Source organism: Dermacentor variabilis, chromosome 5 (assembly GCF_050947875.1).
Source record: "Dermacentor variabilis isolate Ectoservices chromosome 5, ASM5094787v1, whole genome shotgun sequence".
NCBI classification, from domain to species: Eukaryota; Metazoa; Arthropoda; class Arachnida; order Ixodida; family Ixodidae; genus Dermacentor; species Dermacentor variabilis.
Genome location: NC_134572.1, coordinates 69,688,911 through 69,711,285, shown reverse-complemented (window position 1 = coordinate 69,711,285; position 22,375 = coordinate 69,688,911). Strand labels below are relative to the sequence as shown.

The 22,375-nt window shown below is 46.5% G+C and overlaps 1 protein-coding gene and 1 long non-coding RNA gene across 5 annotated transcripts in view; one reads left to right on the top strand and one right to left on the bottom strand.

The window, feature by feature from the left end:
• The window catches only part of LOC142582760 (uncharacterized), a 297,319-nt gene that overhangs the window by 170,483 nt on the left and 104,461 nt on the right, over positions 1 to 22,375 (top strand). For 2 of the 4 annotated variants that reach the window (XM_075692784.1, XM_075692782.1), the window contains one exon: positions 4,847 to 5,037. The exons of 1 other annotated variant lie outside the window; for it this stretch is intronic. The gene's annotated coding sequence lies outside the window, so the exon portion shown is untranslated. Of the gene's footprint in view, positions 1 to 4,846; positions 5,038 to 22,375 lie in introns of those variants that run through there. One more of the 4 variants, XM_075692785.1, reaches the window with a different exon arrangement.
• The window catches only part of LOC142582761 (uncharacterized), a 37,431-nt gene that overhangs the window by 947 nt on the left and 14,109 nt on the right, over positions 1 to 22,375 (bottom strand). The gene's annotated exons all lie outside the window — the stretch shown is intronic.

The following is a 22,375-nucleotide window of genomic DNA, read 5'->3' as shown; positions in this document are numbered from 1 at the left end:
CCTTGATCTTGTCTTTCTTACTACCTCTCTTTTTAATGCCGGTTACGAATGCGATGTTATTGATGGAATATCTGATCACAATGCTGTGTTAATTTCAGTTCCTGGCATCGTCCCTAAATCCCGCCATATCTACCGCACATTTCCTGACTTTAGCCGCGCTGATGATTTGGCAATAACAGACGCCCTATGCGATTCTTTTCATGAGTTTGAACTAATAAGTACCACTAGTGATACTAATACGTTGACAAGACTCTTCGAGAGTCTTGTCGGTAAAATGCATCAACCTTTTTATTCCTTTAAAAAACTAAGAAAAACAAACAGTGAAATTCCTCGGATGACGAGGGATCTTTTGCATTTATCGCGTCGTGTGGCCAGATTATGTCGATCGACACGCTCTGATGACTCACCAAAAACTCATGAAATTCCATAGCGCTAAAAAGGAACTCTGTTCTAAAATAGTTGCTGCAAAATAATTTTATTGCAAGGTAACCTTGTCTAAATTATTGCTGGCTAATCCCCGAAAATTTTGGAAAGCTATCCTACAATCGGGTCATCCTCGGACACATTATTAACATGCAATGCTGCAGTTTCTGATTCGCAGACAATAGCTTCTTCTTTTAACACCTACTTCCACTCGGTCTTTACGATTGATAACTCTGTAACCCATGTCTTTGATTCCGAGCGATACCCTCCAATCGACGATATATCACTGTCTACTGAGGGTGTGCTTAACTGAATCCTAAGCTTAGACACCAAGAAGTCGTGTGGTCCTGACGGTATCCCGACTGTTTTTCTCGTTCGATTCTCCGTTTGGTGCAGCAGATATCTAACAATTATCTTTAGGAAATCTCTCTCAACCGCCACCCTTTCCCCCTCGTGGAAACTTGCTTCAATTTTGTCCTTATTTAAGTCGGATAACGTTTAATTGTTACCTAACTATAATCCAATCTCCTTAACAGCGCACTCATGTAAATTACTCGAACACATTATCTTTAACCCCCCCCCCCCCCCCATATTATGCAATTTCTTGAAACTAACAAAATTTTATGCACTTTCCAGCATGGTTTTAGACGTGGCCTTAGCACTATAACACAACTGAGAGAATTTGTTCATGACATCAGCAGCTCTTTAGACATAGGTGACCAGTTGATGCTGTTTTTATAGGCTTTGCAAAGGCCTTCGGCAGTGTCTCACACCCTAAATTATGCACAAGCTGTTCGCTATAATACAAAATGCATCTTTGGTTGGCTGGATATCGGAGTTTCTTTCCCAGCGTTCGCAATATGTGTGTTTGAACTCTACTAACTCACCCTTGATGCCTGTTTCATCAGGAGTTCCCCAAGGCTCAGTACTGGGTTCTCTTTTATTCCTGCTTTATATTAATTATCTCCCCCTACACACCTCACTTAAAGTACACCTTTTTGCAGATCATTGCGTCTTATATCATACCATTAAATCTCCTACTGATCATGTTGTCCTTAATAATTATTTTGCTGACTTCTGTAACTGGTCCAAAGCATGGCAAATGAATATCAACTTTTGGATTCCAAAACTGTCTCCATGTCCTTTACACGACGCTTATGCCCTTCCTTCTTTGCCTGTGCATTTAACAATATTACTTTAAAGACTTCGAATTCAAATATTTAGGTATCCTACTAACACACGATTTGTCATGGTCGAAACACATTGATGTCACCTGTAACAAGGCCTTTAAAAGACTAGGTTACTTACATCGTACGCTGCGTCTTGTTCCTCAAGAAACTAAACTTCTTACTTATAAAACCCCCATTCGCCCCATCCTCGAATATGACTGTGTTGTATGGAACCCATATAAACACAGTGACGTCAAAAGCTTGAATCAGTGTTAAAAAAGGCAGTGTGTTTTGTTTGTAGGAGATATGACAAGGAATTTTCGCCGTCTAACTCTCTTCCCCTACTTGGTCTCACTCCTCTTGCCGAGCGTCGCAAACTTGAATGCCTAAAATTCATTCACACGTTAATCAATTCTCCTCGCCTCTCCTCTCTAGATAACTATTTGACTTTTTCCAAACCCTCATGTACGAGGAGTCACCATGCTTTAAATATCTCAACCTTTTTTGCCCGCACTGATTCTTTTAAACACAATTGTTTTTTTACATCAACAATTGAAGTCTGGAATTCATTACCGGGTTGTTCGCCATCTCACTCCTGCAATAGCTCTGAGCCTGCAGTATAAATAAATAAACAAACAAATAAATAAATAAATAAATAAATAAATAAATAAATAAATCACACACGTATATCACAGAGCGTTTCTATTCGCTTTAAACCAGAAGTTATTTATCATGATTGCTGCAGGGCATGAAATGTTTAGTTTAGTTTAGTTTGAAGTTTATTTCTTTTTTTGTCACAGAAAGAGGAACCAAGAGCTAAAAACCATATGGTCTGACAGGAGCTCTTGGTCCTAAGCGCGTTCGACTTACATGATAATTCAATGTACGAAAAAAGCAAATATAACGCAAGAACGAGCAAGTACGATGTAGAAAATACAAATAAACAAGATAGTTTGTACATTATACAATTACTACGTGAAAAGACTATGACAATGTGGAATGTCAATCAATTAAAGGGAGGAGGTAAGAAGCAACAAATCTGCAACAGTTGGAGGTCACCAAACCCAACAAGCTCTGCATGTGTGAAATGAAAATAAAATCCAGACATTTAGCAGAGATTATAGGAACGCAATGGTCGTAGAAAGGAAATAACTTCACGAAATAAGCACGGATAGTTAGGGCTGTACGGCTGCGTTCTTTAAGCATCCATTGATTCGTTCGCGCTCATTTCGGTCGTTGCTAGTACAGTGAAGCCTTCTGTGCAAAAGCAAAAGTGTTGATGACGATGTGTTGGGCTCCGCCACAGCGCCACGGAGTACTACGGCGCAAACGCATTCACTGCGGAGGACTATCGTTAAGTTATGCACGATGTAAAAACGCGTTTCTGACCCGCACGCACGCACGCACGCACGCACGCACGCACACACACACACACACACACACACACACACACACACACACACACACACACACACACACACACACAAAAGTTCAGTAACAACAAAGCGCTAAGAACAACACAGCAGCCAGCATCGTTAAACAATGACAACCATTCCACTCTGTGAGCATGGTATAGCAGCGAAAGCTGACGACAATCAAAGCTCTCAAACGAAAAGCAAAGTACTTTCGCTGCCATTCCATCTTAACAGAGTGGAATGGCTGCCCGGGCTCGCAATTGTCGTTTTCGTTCAGCATCGCGGGAACGTTCTTCGTCGTCGTTGTTTCGCGCCGGCGCCGTTTACATTCTCGTCGCTGTTCCCTCCGGCTCAATGGAACCCATTGTGCATGGGTTTGATGGAAATCGCTAAGTCCGTTTCTGTTGCCGGAGGCCGAAAAAACTACGGGAGGTTAGTCATATACAGCTTATCATATACAGTCATATATTGTCATATAAACAGCTAACATAGAATGCATTATGCTCGTACCGCATCGGTTCTGTTCTGATATTCCACAGCGCCAACTGTACCAGAACAAATGCGGAATACATACTTATAACCATTTAATATTTTGTGACAATTTTGCACCTGTAATAATAATTTAAAAAGATCACCAAAGCTGAGGGCTTTGATTCATGCTAGAGCTTTCTTATCGACCTTTTTGCTAATGCGCAACTGCGCTTCTCTGCATTGCACGTTTGTCCAACGGATGGAGGCAGTAATCATAGTTCAAATCAAGATGTGCTGGTCATATGTACGAAGGCTTGTTTCTTGAGCATGGCTTGATCACGAGATCCGCGTCTACACTTATATCACAATACAAACAAACTGTGCTTGTGCACGGCGTTTGCAAAAATGATTACGCCGTAGTTTGTTCGGCAAACTGCTTCGCAGAAAAGCTAGCTTTACAATTAAGAAGCGGGTCTATTGCATTGAATCGTGGTACAGAACCTTCAATACCTATACACTGTCATCTATTCTAACCCTTCAGAAGAAGATCGCCCGTATTATTTATTTATTTATTTGCACCCTTCCGGGTCACACTTCTGTTTCTCCATCATCGTGTGCTGTCTATATCTCCATGTTACTATAATCTTGCTCTACCCTTCTTTCACTTACATTTTTTTTCATCACTACAACTGCATGATATAGTTCCACCACGAAAGATGGTTAATACTAACTCTACCTGTTTTACAACTAATGGAATCGTCTTCCTAAAGTACTCACTAATTATGACAAACAAACAAACTATTCTTATTTCAACAATTTCGCTTTAGAAGTTCTTCCCAATGAAAGCGATTTGCAGCAATGTAACTCACTTTCAATCTTTAAGGCTTTAATGACGGATTACCTTGCAAAATTAACTAACTTAACAAATAATCGACTACACTGTAAAATAATTTGCACCCTTAAAAGTGAAAAAGAGTGTAAATGTGTCTATAACTCACACCCTTAGGTTGTGATTTATACAACTGACACCTTAAGGATGTGAGTTATAGACACATTTACACCTTTTTTCACTTTTAAGGGTGTAAATAATTTTACAGTGTATACAGTGTTACATTGTTCATTTTACTTATGTTAAGCGTTTATGCGCATCCTTGTTTTTTATACTTCTTTGTACAGTTTACTGACTTTCATGTTAATACAATGCTATTCAGTGCTACAGTGCTACTCGTGATACAGTGCTATTCAAATACCGAGATGTTTCTCGTTTGCTTTCTTCCATTCACTAACTTTTCATTCGTTTGTTGTGATATATTTTCTCCGGACATAGCCTTCGTCGTTTACTTACATACATTTCTAACTTATTTCCAGATATTGTTTGCGTAACTTGTTAGGCTCGCTTTATCTTGTAATTATCGTTATTCCCTCGTGGGAGGTCCTGCCTGCAGTTTCTCATTTTCTGAGCTCCTCCAGAATATTACAGTGAGTATATATCTTTATTATTTGACAATAAAAAAAGCATTATTTGCTGGGGAGAGTGAAAAGGACATAATCGCTTTTCAAGTTATAGGAATTAACCTACTCGTATATGTTACGAACGTGGAACACCCCCATTTTGTTGAAGTACACCGCTGGTTAATTGCTGAAGGCGGTATCTCCAGATACGTGGTGAAAGAAACCTTTTCTTAATGTTTCTTGTAATAAAAATCGTTTTTCTTGGCCGAAACATTGACATGAATATTTAACATCGCTTTAGAGGTTGGCATGGTGATGCTGCATTCTGAAGTCTGATGTAAACTCGTGGTATGGGAAACGTACGTCGCTAGTTCTTTTCGTCAATTTCTGTCAATTCCCGAAAAAGGACTTTATATCGGGAATGACTAATATATATATATATATATATATATGTATGTATATATATATATATTATCGGTACACAAGCCCATATCGAATGCTGCGTGCCGTGACTCTACTTACGTACGAAATCGCCCCAGTCGGTGCTAGTGCCTCATCTGCCCAGAATTCCACTGACGTTGTGCATGTCGCGCACCTCAAACCATATTACTTTCCTGTTATCACCGATATTTAGACGCACCAGGACGGTGCTTCTGCTGCCGGGGATAATGATACATGCATATTGCCTGTTTCTTGTGGACGATGCACGCGGGCGCCCCAACGAAGACGACGAACGCTCTCGAGCTGTCGGCTGAACTGGCCAGCGCTGCAGTTATCATTTGTAAATATACTCTGTAAATAGCCTCCAGTTCGTAATGCTTCGGTCGCGTAGCATTTTGGTGGAGGGTGCCGTTCCCCGTCCTCGCCACGGAGCTCTGCAAAGGGCCGCACCGTCCTGCTTTCCGCCATGACTCCCGGTGACGACACCTCGTCTCCTTTTACTCCTGCGACCCCGACAACAACGTACGTTACGGTTACCGATCCCCGCGATCCTGGTATATTCTCCGGCTAAGATAATGTCGGCGTTGAAGACTGGCTTAGTCTGTATGAGCGTGTTAGCCGAAACAACCGCTGGGACCCTACCGTTATGCTAGTGAATGTCCTATTCTACTTCGGCGGAACTCCTCGTGTCTGGTTCCGGACACACGAGGATAAGATCTCTATCTGGGATGGTTTCAAGGAGAAGCTCAGCGACCTCTTTGGAAATCCCACCGGTTGGCAGCTGGCTGCTAGAAAAGAGCTTGCTCCCCGAGTTCAGTCTTCTACTGAATCGTGTGCCTCGTACATACAAGACGTGCTCACTCTTTGCCAGAAATTCCGCGAGAAAATGGCCGGGGTTGACGAATTCGGCCACGTACTCAAAGGGATCGCGGACGACGCGTTCAACTTGTTGGTCTTCAATAATGTGTTCACCATCGACGTCGATCTCAAAGAATGCCGCCGCTTTGAGCTCGCCAGAAGCCGCCGCGTCATTCCACAGTTCTCCCGGCTCCCTAACACGGCTGCGACGTCGTCTTCCGCAGACCTTACCGCTTCGCCACCCTTAAATGAGCACGTCACACGTATTGTTCGCCGCGAGCTCAAGGCTACAAGTCCTGCGCCGTTCCATACACGCCCACTTGACCCCACCATTGCCCAACCAGCCCCAGCGATCTGCAGAATTTGCAAACCTAGGTTTTCCTGCTACTTGCTCCGTCTCCCGACCTGATGCCCAACCGGTGCCGACAGCTACGCCTCACAGCGAGCTGTATTCCTCTCCCAGATACCGCAACCCTTCCGAGTGGAGAACTCCGGACGACAAGCCCATTTGCTTCCGTTGCCTCCGCATTGGCCACGTCGCTCGCCGCTGCCGCACTTCCTGGACGTCGCCGTATTCGAGCTCCTTTTCCCTGTCTCCTCGCCCATATGCCGACCGGCGCCGTTAGTCGCCTCGCCGTATGCCTCTTACCTCTGACGTATCCGTCGATGACAGTCCTCCTGCTCGCTCGCTGTCACCTCAGCGCCGTCGATCCCCGTCGCGCCAGGCCCGCCGCTATTCGTCGCCGACCAATTATGGATGCTTCACATGCTTCACTGTCTCGTTAACTTTAGTTCATGATAGGATAGAATCTTCTAAGGACTCTAGTGTTTGCTGTAAAGTCAAACAAGGAGAGAAAAAAAAACGTTCTGTGCTTCAGAATATGTAAATAAAATCATAAATCATGAGCGGTTTTCACGAAGCGGCTAGAGAGGCGGATGAAGTGACGCCGCCATGTGGGCACGGTGAAGAACCGCGCATTACAGTCAAAGAGGGAGTCAACAAAGATTAGGCTATACGTGAACGGTGCTATAGGCGACGGTATACCCAACGAACAATACAAATCGCCGTAGAGCATTTCGCCCACTTAACAGCGAAGCCCAAGTAGATGCGAAAAACTTTCTAAGGGATTTCATGCTCTTTGAAACGACGTACGCGAAGGCTGTCTTCGCTGATGAGGAACGCGCACTCACGTAGTGCGAACGCAGCTGTCAAAGCGTCGCCTTTACTAGGAGGTCACGCGCAAATGAAACGGCTGATGACGTCTTCACCGGCGCGTGACGTGAAGCCAGTATTAGTCATCATCGCTGCGAGACATTGCTTATACATATATAGAACGAGCAGGGCGCATTTCGGCCCCGACGTGTATGCTGAGGATTAGTATCCGCAATAGTGATGGGCGCGTAGGAAATTGCAGCTACACGCGCGATCCGTGGCAGAAGTTACCCAAGCTGCTCCGGATGTCTACACGCATCAGGGAACAACAAGACCATTAGCAAGCACGACAAGCCGCAGAAAAAAGTCTCGGATAACCCGAGACACGAGAAACTTAGGCACCGTCCCATCATAAAGGGGTTAAGTAACGAAAATTGCCCAAAAGATTTTCCGACATCTTCCCTTTCTGTTAGTTTTTATTGTGTTCAGGCCATCAAGACCGCCTCTGTCATCAGAAAGACGGAAGACGAGCCAAAAACGCGTCTGCCCGAGTAAACACGTCAACTCTAGAGTGCCCCCTCTCGCGGTCACTGCAGAAAGCATCGCCACGCACGCACGCACAGAAAAAAGCGCGCGCATCGGAAGAAAGCGACAGACACGTATACACGCACGCCCGCACTCACACGCGTGCGCACGCACACACGCGCATGCGCGCAGACATGCACACATACACACGCGAACACACATACGCGCAAGCGTGCACAGACGCAGACGCAGGCACACGGAGACTGCAGTGCGAGCGCGGGTGCCTGCGTGCGTGCTGTGCACAGTGCAATTACGGCGCTTGTTGTTGTCTCTGCTGCCTGATTATTGTGTTCGTCGCGGCGGGAAGACGAGTGCCGGTCGCCTAATGATCAAGCTGACGACGACTACGACGACGGCTGCTGCTGCTGCCTGACGCCTCGCCGGCTTCGCAGCCCCGACGCGCCTGAGGAGGAGGCGTCTGCGGCGGCCGCCGCCGCGACGGAGTCGTGCGTGCCGTTGACCCCGCGGCGTGCACCACGTATATCGGGCCCCCACTGTCTTGGGTGGCGCGAGCCGAGCCGCTTCTACCGTTTCTTTCTTGAAAGATTGATCACGCTTGTTCGGTGGTCAGATCGAAGCAGTCGCTGCCCTGCGCGCAACGGCTGAAGAGTGAGGCCGTTCTTCTTCGTAGTGTCGGAACTGTTCTTGCCCGAGAAGGCCACCTCGAAATTAATTTGCCAGGCTTTGCGTCCCAGAACGGCGGAAGGGGCTTGACGTTGCAGGAAGACTGCTTCCAATGGTAGGTTCGCCAGCAAGCGTACTCTTCCGCACAGCGGCAGGCACTCCCTCTCGTCGCACGGGTTTGGGATGCTTCCAACTTCACCACTTGAGATTGACATGCTTGGCCGGAGAGCTCACATTTCAAATCGCTGCGAGCGACGTCAGCGCGAAGCCGTCTCGGTCTCACTCAGGTTGAAATGAGTTTGGGAACTCGACGTCGTCCCTACATGAGAGCGGTTGAAGAGGCGATAAGGTTGAGGATTTAAGCTCACTATTGTGGTGCGTATTTATGTTTCCCACGATTAAAGCTACGCGACCATGTTCTGATGGCTCTGACAGATGTCGCTTTTAAAGCCGAAATACAGCAAAGGATACATAATGTTTCATGAAAAAGTTCTTCAGTAGGAGGTTTCAACTTTGAAACATTGTCAAGGTATACTATATGTATTATAGGTATACTCTATAGCTACATTTATTATAGTAATAAAGCTCCAGAAGTTTAATAAGAAATTCTACTAAATACTGTCGGCTCATTCATCCAGGGGAATGGGATATGAGTTTCGGCAAGAAAACCTTCGCTTCTAAACTTGATCTCACTGAGCATTTGACCTCATTCAACCTCAGACTCACAGATGAGATTGAGGCCACAATTCTTGACTGCACTCCGAGAATTTTTAGTACTTTGCGTATGTCTGAAATTTTCCTCACTATAGGAGAGGAGGCATCACTACTTCGCTTACCCATGCATGGGCTATAGCCAATATCTTTTCTATACAGTAAGCGCTGTGTGACAAAAAATCAGCGTCGATACACGTGATCGCGACGTGGCACTAGCCGGGTGCGCGACGAGTTCGCGTCATCGCCGGACCTGCAATAAAGTTCCTTCACTCACTCACTCACTCACTCACTCGATACAAGTGGTCCACGTTTCTTCTATTCTGCATTGCGACCTCCTGCGACGGGAATGTAGAATTACAAGCTCGGGTCTGAACAGGAAAGTTGGTACCCATATGAAGTGGCATGCGAACCTGGCTCATTTCCCTGAGATGTCTTCGTGTAGTAAAATTCACTTCCTTATGCTGTTATCGTACCCACACACCCCCTTGGGCCTTAGTTGGCTACCGTGTGTATAGCATGGCATTACATTAATCAATTTGAAAAAGAGGAAGCTAGCACGGCTCTCACGTACACCTATGTGTGCCAGACCATCTATAGTGTTGCTCTATTTCCTGCAGGATGGCTTGGTTCCGGGGCCCGACTGACACAAAATTTCGTTGTAAGGATCCTCAATTTTGTTTATATATATATATATATATATATATATATATATATTGTGTGTGTGTGTGTGTGTGTGTGTGTGGAAGCTTTGTACCTCGTGATATAGCATTGGATGCATGGATGCCGAACATAGCAAACAAGAAAACTTGAAAATCCCTAATGACGATACGCAATGAATAGTCTCTTGCGCGAGTTTTGCGCCTTCTTACCCCAATGGGTCTTGTTGTGCGTATTGGTTGGGCATTGTCATTGCACTATAGCAGTTTTTGCGGCCGCTAGTGTGTAATGTGATATACCCGTTCTTGTCAGACATGGCTCCTGCGGCAGGATACTCTGTTTGGCGATGCCCGATTCCGCTTTACTCTGCCCCTCACAACTGCTTTGTTTCTCGACCAATCGCTATACACTCGTTTGCACGGTCTGTCTGTGGCCATTGGTCTACAGAATTGGTTACATGCTCGAACTGGACGCACTTGAATTAACGCAGTAGTTAGCACTTGAATTAACGCAGCGATGCAGTAGTTAACTTCCAGTGTTTACCTAGGAAAAACTCTTGCTTACAAGGTGTATTACATCCTGGACACGAAATAATCATTCCCCTCTCCCTCTCTGTCCTGACCATACTTTTCCTTATAGTTCTGGCTTATTGCCACATGTCATGAGAGGTTAGCGAATTGAACGGGTGCCGGTCCGCCTAATGCAATAATCGCATAAGTGACTTCTAAAAGTTGTCCACCAGCAGTCAATGCAATTCAATGTCACGTACACCTTCTAGAAACGCTCCGATTTAAAGCGGACGGAAGCAACAGGTCAGCAGTCTAGATAAGCAAGATACGTTTAGAGTATTGGTGAAAAAAAAAAAGAAGAGGGAAGAGACTAATACGACGGCGACCTTTGATAGCGGTACAAGGTAGATAAATTTTGAGAAAGAGAAGAAAGATTAAGGAAATATATCCAAAATGTTAGAATGAAAAGCATGTGTAGCATACCTGATCAACTCAAGCAGGCTTGGTGACTATTTGTCACCGCCCCGATTCAAAGGGGATGCCAAACAACAACAATAATAATAATCACTTTAGTTAGCCGGAACAGCGAAGCCCATGGCGTAGGTTCGTGTAGAATTCTGTAGCTTCTGGACGAAGACGAAGTGACTGCGAGCCAGAACGCTATTTTAACGCGACAGCGTTAAGGAGCTCGTGTCGCAGAAAAAGCCGGTGTCGTCGGCGTTACATAAATAAATAGGCAATTCATAAATAAAAACAACTTGCAAGATGGGCTGGGTGGGAATCGAACCAGGGTCTCCGGAATGTGAGACGCTACCACTCAGCCATGAGTTCGATGGTGCAAAGCGGGACAAAAGCGCCTCTAGAGAATGCGGTGTTGCCTTAGAAACGTGCCGTAGAAAGTTATACTGCGATGTATATCGGTAATTATGAGCATGTAAATTGCAGAAGTCGCAGTTAAACGAGTAGCGAAGTACGTTTCCGCGACATTTCTTCTGCGCTTGGCGCACACGCAGAGCCATCTTGCGGCAAACACAGAAGACCCCTTCCTCGGAATGTACAGCGCTGCCCCGAAAGATGGCGCGCCGCTCGCCCGCTTCTCCCCTTCGTCTCGTCAAGAGCATGCCTAGCGAATGAGTGGGCGGTGTGAACGGGGTGCGATAACGCTATCGCATTCCACTCTTGAAGGCGGAACTTAAGCGTCCCCCAATTTTTTCTAACTCAACTATTTTCACCTGATTTCTGTGTATATCACGGGGGAGCCGCCATGGGTTGTGGCACGCATGCAACTTGACTTGCCCACACCTCTGCTGGGGATGGCGACTTCAGTGGCGGCTGCGTCTAGGAAGCGGACTGACCTCCAGAGCGACACCGACCGCGACGATACCAGTATCTACTCGCTCAGCAGTGAGGACGTCTCCGATGACGACTTTCAGCTCGTGAGGAGCGGCAAGGCGAAACGAAGAAACACCGGGGCCTACCTGTCTTTAAGAACGTCGACTGCAGGACCAACTCGGAATACTTGTCAATACGATTCTATTTGTACCGGAACACGCTACCGACAACCTGAGGTGACTCAGCAGACCGTCTGTCTCGGTGGTCCTTGAAGCAGTGACGCCAAATCAAGTCATGGACGTCAGAGTCAACACACTAAAAATGTCTTGGCTATTGACATTGTACATGAGACTGCATTGCAAACTTTGAACAAACTTACGGAACTTGCCGGCATGAAGGTCCACTCGTATATTTCTCTGGACAGTGACACCACTACTAGTGTCTTCTACTACGTGGATGTCTCCATCTACAGCGCTGACTTGCCTATACTAGTGAAGCCAGCGGTTGATGGCTTTGCCATAACTCACGTGTCTCGACCCGGCGCATCCCGCTGTGTGAAGGTAATCTTCAAGGGCGAATCTCTTCTCTCACGCGTCAAGGTGGGACACTTTAGACACCACGTACGACCATTTATCCGAATGCCACTCTAATGCGGCAATTGCATTAAGGCTGGGGCACGTAAGCGCTGTGTGCTAGAACACGAGAGTTTGCTCGCGCTGCGCAGAGTCCCATGCTACAGATTCCTGTGTAGCCACGGTTCTCAAATGCCCCAATTGCATTGCGTCCCATGATGTTTCCTCAAAGGAGTGCCCCAAAAGGAAGAAGGAAAGGAAAGTCTTGAGGCACATGGCAAGAGACCGTTCGTCTGGTCGGGTAGCTGTTGCGGCCGTTAGAAAGCGACGCTCCCGAGCCGTCGGACTTCAAAGAACACAGATGCCTCCGTGAAGAGCGCGCTACATCCGACAACTCCTCCTCCTCTGCCCCCTAGGCCTGGCGGAGTCGAGTTTAAGGTCGTGCTACACAACACCAATACTGAAGCTTGGCCCGCGCTGCCAAAGCGACAGCACCCGCCACAGCTGAAGCCACAACCGAAGCAACCGCCGGGGCCACAGCCGATGGCACCGCTGAAGCCACAGTTGAAGCCACATCTAGTGCCACAGTCGAAGCCACAGCCGGAGGCACGACTGGTACCACAGCTGATGCCATAGCCGATGCCAAAGTCGATGCCACAACCGATGCCACAGCCGATGCCACAGCGGGAGCCACAGCTGGAGCCACAGTCACATAAAAGGATACAGCGCACCGTGGTAGAGTCCACTGTCCGAAGACCGGCAGGTGGTTGTGATGCTTGGATGTTTCATAAATACCCGTCGTGTACTTTTCAGCAAGTTGCATACTCCGTCAGCGCGAAGTGCAGTGTCAGTGCTGGATGCTCTTAATCCAGTGCTTGCAAGTCTTGAGTAAGCCCCATAGATCACTCGGAGCCTCCTATCCGCGCAACGACCACTGGCGCTTTTGTCGTCCCAGATGTTATCAACGCAGATCACCAGCTATGGAACTCCACTTTGGTGTCACGGTGCTTCGCTGCACACACACAGTCATCACTGCCTTCTTGCTTTCTTCTTTCTATTCCCCTTTCCCTCACACCCAGTGTAGGGTAGATAACCGGACGGTCCTCTGGTTGACCTCCCTGCCTTTCCTCCTATTTGCTATCTCTCTCTGTAGCTTCAGTCCTCCTATAGCACGGGCTGCTCTTCGTTATTTAAATTTCTTTCTTTTTTTTTTTGCGCTGTGGTATGTTGTGCTCACTGAGGCTACTCTACACTGCACTATGGAGCTATAGAGCCGGAAACGCTCACTATCACGAGAATACGAATTGCAACAGATGTGAAAGTTCCACACGTATAAATAATAAATGAGGACGTGCATATATCTTGCATTAACCAGACTGTTGTTAAGTCAGTGTAATTAGGCCGAATTTCCCTTGTCACTGTCGTAACTGGCAGGTCAAGTGACATCGACAGGCAGCCAACTCGAAGGCAACCACAGAGCCGGCGTCTATTGCGAAAGCCGCGCTTTAATAACCCGCTATGTCCGTGTCTTGAACGTAGCAGGCAACGCGAAAGACAGTGGCCAGCTACCAAAGCGATCTGGCAACGGGGGGCGTGAGCTCAACGTCACAGCCCCACCTGAGAGCGTAATCGAACGTCGCCTTACGGGTCAGCGCCGGCGGAAAGCGGCCGCGACGGCGGCTCATCCGCGGAAGCCCGCGAACAAGCCGACCGAGCCAGACAAGCGCAACAATGGCAGGGCAGCAAAATAAATCGATGCCGCGAGGCGGTAGTAGCGCGCGTGCGCTCGAGCCGTGCATTTGTGCATGGCTAGTTTGCCTCCGCTCGGTGCTGCCGCCTTATCTCCGTCCTCTGTTTTCGTTATTTTTATTAAAGAGGAACGTCACGACGAGCTTTTATTTAGTTTGCGCGCGCTCGCTCGCGCCGAGTTTGCCGATGTTGCTGCTGCTGCCGACGGGCGGCGGGTTGCGATGAGCCCGTGCGGCGCAGAAAAAAAAAAAGAAAGAAAAAAAACCCCGGCAGCAGACGGCGGCTGACCTTGCCGCTTCAGGAGCAGCAGACGACGGCCAGCGCGCGCGCGGGAGGGAGCGGGACTCCGCGAGAGTGGCGAGAGAATGCAGGAAAGGCGGAGGGAGAGGCCCGAGGCAAGCGTCGCAGGAAAGAGAGCGCTCGCTTTACTAGCGCTGGTAGCACGTACTGCAAGTGGAAGATTGTGATAATAGCTCGCTGATGCAATCAAATTGCAATAATTATGTAGCTGATGATATGCTGCACTAAGTACCGACAAATTATTGTCCATCTGAATTTCGAACTGCGTAGCATAGTTTTGATCCCTCGCCAACAAAGTTGTTCTCTGCCAATACCGGGTTTAGTACAACGTGCAGCAGCGACAAAGTAGCTGTACTCATAGTTTCTTTCAGGCATTGCCACACGCTCTTGTCTGCACCATCATGGTAGCACAACTTTTTACCATGATTCATCAGATGGTAGCATTAGCCTGCCCATGCACTATAGCCGTTTACGGAATACACGACACGTGGAGCGCTGATTGGCGCTATCTTCGTCATACAGGCTCGTATCCTGTCGACTGTGCCAGTCCATTTCCATCTCAAATTATCCTGTCCTGTCGACTGCGCCAGTGAGTTTTCTTAAGTTACTTAAAGCGTTCCTGCCTTGTAACTGGCGCTGTAGACGGGATACAAAACTTTGTGGGAACACTCCAACGAATTTCCATCTCATATACTTATATAATTTTGACTGCTCCGGTGATTTCCATCCCACAGCCACGTATCATGTCGACTGAGTCAGTTTTCCTAGCTTACTTAAGGCTCTTTGAATATGGCAGGTACATTGCAGGGGCTGGCAAAATAAACGTTTCAGTCTTTCGTCTAGGGGATTTCACGATGTGCCTGCAAGGCAAAGGACCTTTAATAGGGTTATGAGAGGCTTAACCATCATGAAGAGGGGCTTTATCAAATAAACATTCTATCACTTATGGAAGTATTGCGTAATGAAGGAGTGTATAAAGCATGCATCAGTGGCATAGGATATATTTACAGAGATTCCACAGCTACCATAATTGTTCGCAAGAAAATCAGTTGTAATAAATACTGGCAAACAGAGTCGTTCCAGTGGTATTCATTGCATAAATGCAAGGAGTTTCACTATGTCAAGCTAGGAAGGATTAGTGGTAAGGATTGAGGGGTAAGGATTATTTAAGCAGCCTGCACTTCGTAAATTACATTGTCCTCTTTAGCAATGTCAGAGTTAATCTGCAAGCAATGATCGAGGGGCCCGGGCCCTTAAAATGTCAAAGTCTAAGGGTTAGGATTAATACACAAATTTCCGGTCATTTCCGGTAGCCAGGGACAGGAACAAAATTTTGTGATTGGTAGTGAGCCTATTGAAGCTATGCAGCAGTAGCTAGGCCAAGTAGCCGAAGGATATCCACATCGTCAGTATATAGGAGATCACCACACCAATAAAAGGAATTAGAGTGCATGAGGCAGACATTCTGAAATTAAGAACGGTCGCTCAAAATTTTAATTGTTTGGTTTAACGTCCCGAAGCTGCATTAGAGATCTTTCGATTGATTTTGACCAACTGGTATTTTTTAACACGCACCAAAAGCACGGTACACGAGCATCCTTGCATTCCGCCCCACAGGCTTGCGGCCACCGTGGCTGGGCATCCAATCTGCGACTTCATGCTTAGCAGCACAACATCATATATCCACTGAGACACCGTGGCGAGCTACACTAGCCGTTGTCCTTCCAGAATAAAAAGGCACAATTATTGCATCATGCCAGTGCCGACTAGTGGGGCTGAAACTTATTACTTACTGAAACTTAGTAAAACCCACGAAATTGAATATAAGCTAAGGAGCATGCAAGGAGGACTATAATGGACAACGGGAGGTGTAACGTGATGAGACAGGAAGATGGTGGCATGGATTAGAGAGCAAAAAGCTGCAGCTGATATTGTAGTGCAGATTAAGACGAAGAAGGAGAGCGCCGGCCCATTCGAATAGCATAATGAGTGTCTAAGGAACGGAACCAGAGTCGGGGATGGCAGAAGGTTGTGTTGTCATGCGATGTCGGAATTTTCAGGTGTGCAAAAGAGTCCTCTGATGCAATAGAGTATTAACTGGAGATCACTAAGAAAGGCCTTCGCAACTGCAGTGGACATGAAATAAGCTGCATCTCGCGGTGTCACGCTAATAGTGCGATTTAGTAAAATGCCAATGAACAACAGTTAGACGTGTATATTACAGATTAACTGAGAATTGGCAATCATCTCTGCCCGCAGAGAATACCGAACAGGAGGCTCATCGTGTTGACCTTTACTTTTTTGCTTTCTATCCGGGAACACTACCGCTGGTAGCGGCATCTTCCGACGCCGTGTTACACCGCAAAGCGTTAAAGGTTACTGCTTCGTACGATGCTTCTGTTACTTAAAAAAAAATAACAAATGTACCTCCATCGTTGGTATATTAATGCCGAAACGTATGTGCCAGGTGATAAGTGAAACGCTTTTGACCTCTGCGATAAGAGTTAATACTCGTTTAGGTTAAACCCATGCGCCGCAAGATATCGGCACAAGAGCTGTTGTGCGCGTCTACGCCTTCCGTATTGCATCGTGCACACACAACCTTTGACACAAGTACACAGGTTACTCCGCACCTTCACCTATTGTTCGGCGGTGCAATGCGGTTCTCGTGGCGCTCGCAACCTCCCAACTTCAGGATGGCGAGTGTACGAGGATTGTTTTCATCCCCGGTGGTGTCCGAACTTTTGGCACATCGCCGGAACTCCCTTAAACCGCCTCTAGTCACCTTGGCGGTCGCAGGTTTAGTGTAGCCCGTGTACGTTGGAAAAGAGTAGACGTCTATGCGAGTATGTTTGCGGTGTGATAAAGCTCCCTGATGACCCAGCTGGCACTGCCCATGAATTTGTACTTTTGCAGATACTAACAATCTGCTGTGGCTGCATGCAGTTGTCGCAGCACAGAAAAAGAAAAAAGAAAGACATCGGAACTAAAAAAAGAAAGAGCTACTTGCTGCTGTACAGGCCTGCCCGCGAATTATGTTTCGGTTCCTCCAGCCTTTGTGCCTTTCATTACCACGGTGCTTAAAGAGGAAAGGCCCTTGGGGCAAGATATGCATTACTCGCGCGTTTCTGTGTAGTTAGAAACACATTGGAGCTACCGGAAATCGTGCCGAGGAAGTTGTCCGTAACTGCTAGAACTCAATGAAAGTTTAGCTATACGGTAGCTGCTTTGACCTGCCCCGTTCCGCCCACATTGAGATATGTGTTGTAGCTAATAACATCGTAGCACAAGCTTTGCTGCTTAGCTCAAGAGGCGAAAAACAAATGAGCGCAGTTAGCTTTGTAGTGACTCAGAATATAGATAAGTTTGTGTGTACAGACGCTAAGGTGAACTTGTACTAAATCTTTTGTCGTTGGTATTCGTCCTCTTCGCTCATCATAAATGTGTCCTGTACACTTGTCATACTACATGTGCACATGCAAATCTCCAGTGGTCCTTGGTTGTCTGAGCATGTAAAGCAGCTACGCATTGATTCAAGTTCCTCGGATCCCCAAGTCATCTTCCATGTGCCAAAAGTTTGAATAATTCGAAAGTGAACGACGAAGTGTTTAATATCGAATTTCGGGTGTCCGCACAAAGCGGCGTCCATGTCTATTTCTTCGTCCAACCCCAAATACTATCGCGCACGGGCAGATATACAGGCACTTGACTGCCCAGCACTCATCACGTGGGCCACAAATGTTGTTGTCAGCAGCTGACTCCGAATGTAAGCGTTCGAGAGTTTACGGGAAAAGATTTAATTAGAGCCACGAGCAGCCGCGAGCATTCTTAATCATCCAGCAACATCGCGAACGTCCGCTAGCTACCTCTGGAAGGGATGGCAATGTTACTTCGGTACATGGTTTTGGCTTGAGAAGACAACAGTCCAAATTAACCTGAAACCTTCTTTAAGCTAAGTAGTTTTTAAACGGATTAAGAAAGCTAGCGGTATGACCAGATCTTTATATTTGTTCGAACATCCGTAAGTGCGAAATACCGTGAGTTGGCCATGTTTCGGTGTATCGGTCTATTCTATATATTAAGCGCGGATTAGAGGTCGTTTTCTTCTACAATTCAATTATATCATATACGCTAGCTTCATGTGTTTGCTTGCGAAGACGACACACACACACACACACACACACATGTGGTTTCCGTGTACAAAATCTTACAAATTTCGTTCATTGATCTTGGCTGATAACGCTTTCATGATTCGTGCTACTGCCGTTGCATATGAGAGAGCGAATGTGTGGAACAGTAATTTATTACGAACTGAAAAACGGATGCGTCTTTGAGTGGGTAGGTTTTTTGTTACAAAAACCTATGGCGGGCTTTTTCTTTTCTTCTCCTTCCTCTTCTTTTCGTTTTGTTTTTCTAGCACGGCTAGCAGTGATGTTTTATGCGGAGAAGTTTCTCTATTTCATTTATCCACAGAGTTCGTATGCCTTGCCAGATTAATGATAGAGAATAGCTGAACTTGCGCCGATCAGATCGAAATTCGCGTATAGGACAGAGGAGAGAAACCGAGCGTTTCGAAACAACGGACCGACGCTTTTCTTTTTCTCTCCCTCTCTTTCTCTGCGTTACGCAGTACTGCCTTCATAGTATATATATATATATATATATATATATATATATATATATATATATATATATATATATATATATATATATATATATATATATATACACAGGTCCGGGTATTGTCTTAATTGAAAAAGAGCTTACGTTTGTCTTAATTGAGAAGAGTTTACGTTTACGCCACGGCGTGGCGTTTGTCAGCATGAACGACTGTTTTCAAATGTGTGCCACCTGCATATTCTCTCAATATTCTTCGATATATATGTGAAGGAAGCGCAGGCGCGCGTATTAAAACAAAAACAAACATACAATTTGGACCTTTTGGCGGTGGTTCGGTTCGGCCTTCATCCAGATTATCAATAGCATTTGTATATATATATATATATATATATATATATATATATATATATATATATAGCACTTCGGCTTCTCGGCAGACCTAAGTGGCGGTACAGAAAGAAGCGGATGCTTGGGCGCCTCCTCAGGCGTCCGTCGCGCCGCAGATGCGCACTTTGCGCATGCGCGTGCCATGTTGGGCTCTCGCTCGCGCACCTAGCGGCAGCGGCAAGTGGCGAAGCAGCAGCAGCAGACACGGAGGTAGCGGAGGCTGCTTGCACGACGGCCGGACGGGGCTGGGGCTGTTCGTTGACCCCGCCGTCGTCAAAGGGGTTTGTGGCTTCATTCCCCGGCGGCGGCCGGGAGGAGATAGATACGAGGCCCGCGGGCGTCCTTTCTATACTACATGTGACCCCCTCCCTCCCTTCTACGCCCCCCCCCCCCCCCACCGGCAGCGCAGCCCCGATAATAGCCGCGATAGCCCACGCCTGGCTGGTGGACCCGTTCCTCCATGGCGACGACAAGGTGTTGTACTACGCGCGCGCGCGCGTGGCCTGGGTTCGATAACCGCGGGGCCTCGCTCGCTAGCCCCTTGGCGCGTTCTCATTCGGACAGCGACAGAAGGCCGCAGCGCGTCAAGCACACCCGGCAAGGCTCCCTGGGAAAAACCACTGCCAATCCAGCGTCCCGCCGGTGCAGAAAATTTCACAACGCGAAGAAGAAAAAGTCGTGCGAAACATTCTAAGCACCAACGGGAATCGCGCTCGAAAAGGGTTCGCGTTTCATTTCTTCCTTATCAGATTTGCTCACTGTTTCGTGTCCGGGACGCTTTCCTGACTTCCTTGGGGCAACGGGGCCCGATGAGACCTTGTCCGCAGGTCTGTAAATAGAGTGCGTGCGTGCGTGCGTGCGTGCGTGTGTGTGTGTGTGTGTGTGTGTGTGTGTGTGTGTGTGTGTGTGCTTGTGTGTGTGTGCTTGTGTGTGTGTGTGTGTGTGTGTGTGTGTGTGTGTGTGTGTGTGTGTGTGTGTGTGTGTGTGTGTGTGTGTGTGTGTGTGTGTGTGTGTGTGTGTGTGTGTGTGTGTGTGTGTGTGTGTGTGTGTGTGTGTGTGTACGCGCGTGGGTAGCCTCATTCGTATTTTATTTCGTACCCGCACTGGATTAGCTTGACATGTTTATGATTTCATCTAACATCTCCAACTCACGATTCAGGTCGGCAAACCGTCCTTTCCAATGTAGATGCGATCCAAACCCTTCTTTTGCTCACTCCTGGGACTGAGATGTTACTGTAGATTACAGCGGCGAAAAGCAGGGGCATTCACACCTACTAGCTCCAAATATCACTTTAGCACTCGAAAAGAAATAAAAATTAATAAGTAAAGGTTTTCAAGCAACTGCGAGCCGGCGATGCGTATCACAGTGACCTCAGGTAACTTTCATAGCACTTGACAGCTGCAATGTGCTACACTTGGCTACACCACTGCGCGCTCAATACGTAGCTGCTTTCCCGTCCTCGTCCACTTACTTTTTTTCTTTATCTCTTGCTATATGTGCCGTACGTTCTTGTTAAGCATTGCCGAGCGTTGAATTTACCATTTAACATCGTAGATTTGCCGGAAGACGGGAAGAAGGGACAAGGATGTCACGCCGCACACACAAGCATGTTTCCCGACCGCCTTAACTATTGCACTCTAATTGGCTGCGCTCTGGTACGTCGAAATATAACACACGTGTACGTAGGATTATATCTGGAAACGAAAGGGTCAGCGTTAAAACCTAGAAGTTGTTGCTTTTGGCGAGAGTGCACGTTAGGGAATGTGTACTCTCTTCTAAGATTAAGAGGGGGGGGGGGTCAAAATGTGAAGGACAAACATGGTTGTTTACTTAAAGTGCGGGCACCATTACACGTGGCAAAACACTACGTAATAGTTACGCTTGCGTTGTTTAAACTGTAATAACGGCATGCATGCGCTTAACACAGGTATAGGTGGCGGCTTTATGCCTGCTGAATCGCCGCTGTCGTTCGCGTGCTAGTCTGCTTTGTCTGCGTATGTGCGTAGGCTTATTTTTGATCTTATTTGACAAACAAACAAAAAAGAAGGAAAAGTACAATTAAGCTGGAACTAAGCAGAAGAAGAGGGAGGAAGAAACGTCTCTCATGTTCGCATTCTTAAAATTATTTTTTTTGGGGGGGGTCATTATATATATATATATATATATATATATATATATATATATATATATATATATATATATATATATATATATATATATATATATATATATATATATATGTACCTTCCAACCTGTGTGAACACCATCCTACTGAATAGTTCTTTTATTTATTTTTTATCCTTCCAGTCGTACACATAGTGCCGCCTGTTAAGCTTGTATCGAGGCTAACCAGCGTAGTTTTCATTAAGCATCGTCTATCTGTGGCCCACTCCTCATCATATCTTGAGAGCATAGTGTAATCGAACGGCGTATTTGGGGCCCACGTTTGCCAGCCATCAAGTATAATTGCAACAATTTCGACGTGTTTGTCAATCGCATTCGCCATGAGAACTCCGTAAGCAAAGTGTTTTCCAGCACTCCTTTAACAGTACAGGACTGACCTACTGTAGTATATGATGCAGGGTCGACAAGTTATACAAGTGTGCAAGGTGCGAAGCGCAGGCGGTCCGTAAACGATTGTCTCGTGACGACCTCGTTCATCTCACAAAATTCCGTAAATATGGAAGAGATCATTAAAACTGCATTGAAGGTCCTGGAAGAACATTGTAACTAAAATTTTTTTATTTAGAGCACCGATGTTTCTCAGGTATCAGAGGTAGAATTCGCAAAGCTTTTTTTTCCAAAGCGTTCTTTGTCCTTGACCGGTAACCTTCGCTCATCATATGCCTAGCACAATTGGCAGAAATTTTCTCTCACGTGCAATTCTTGCCTAAGAACATTTGTGTGTTTGTGTGTGTGTGTGTGTGTGTGTGTGTGTGTGTG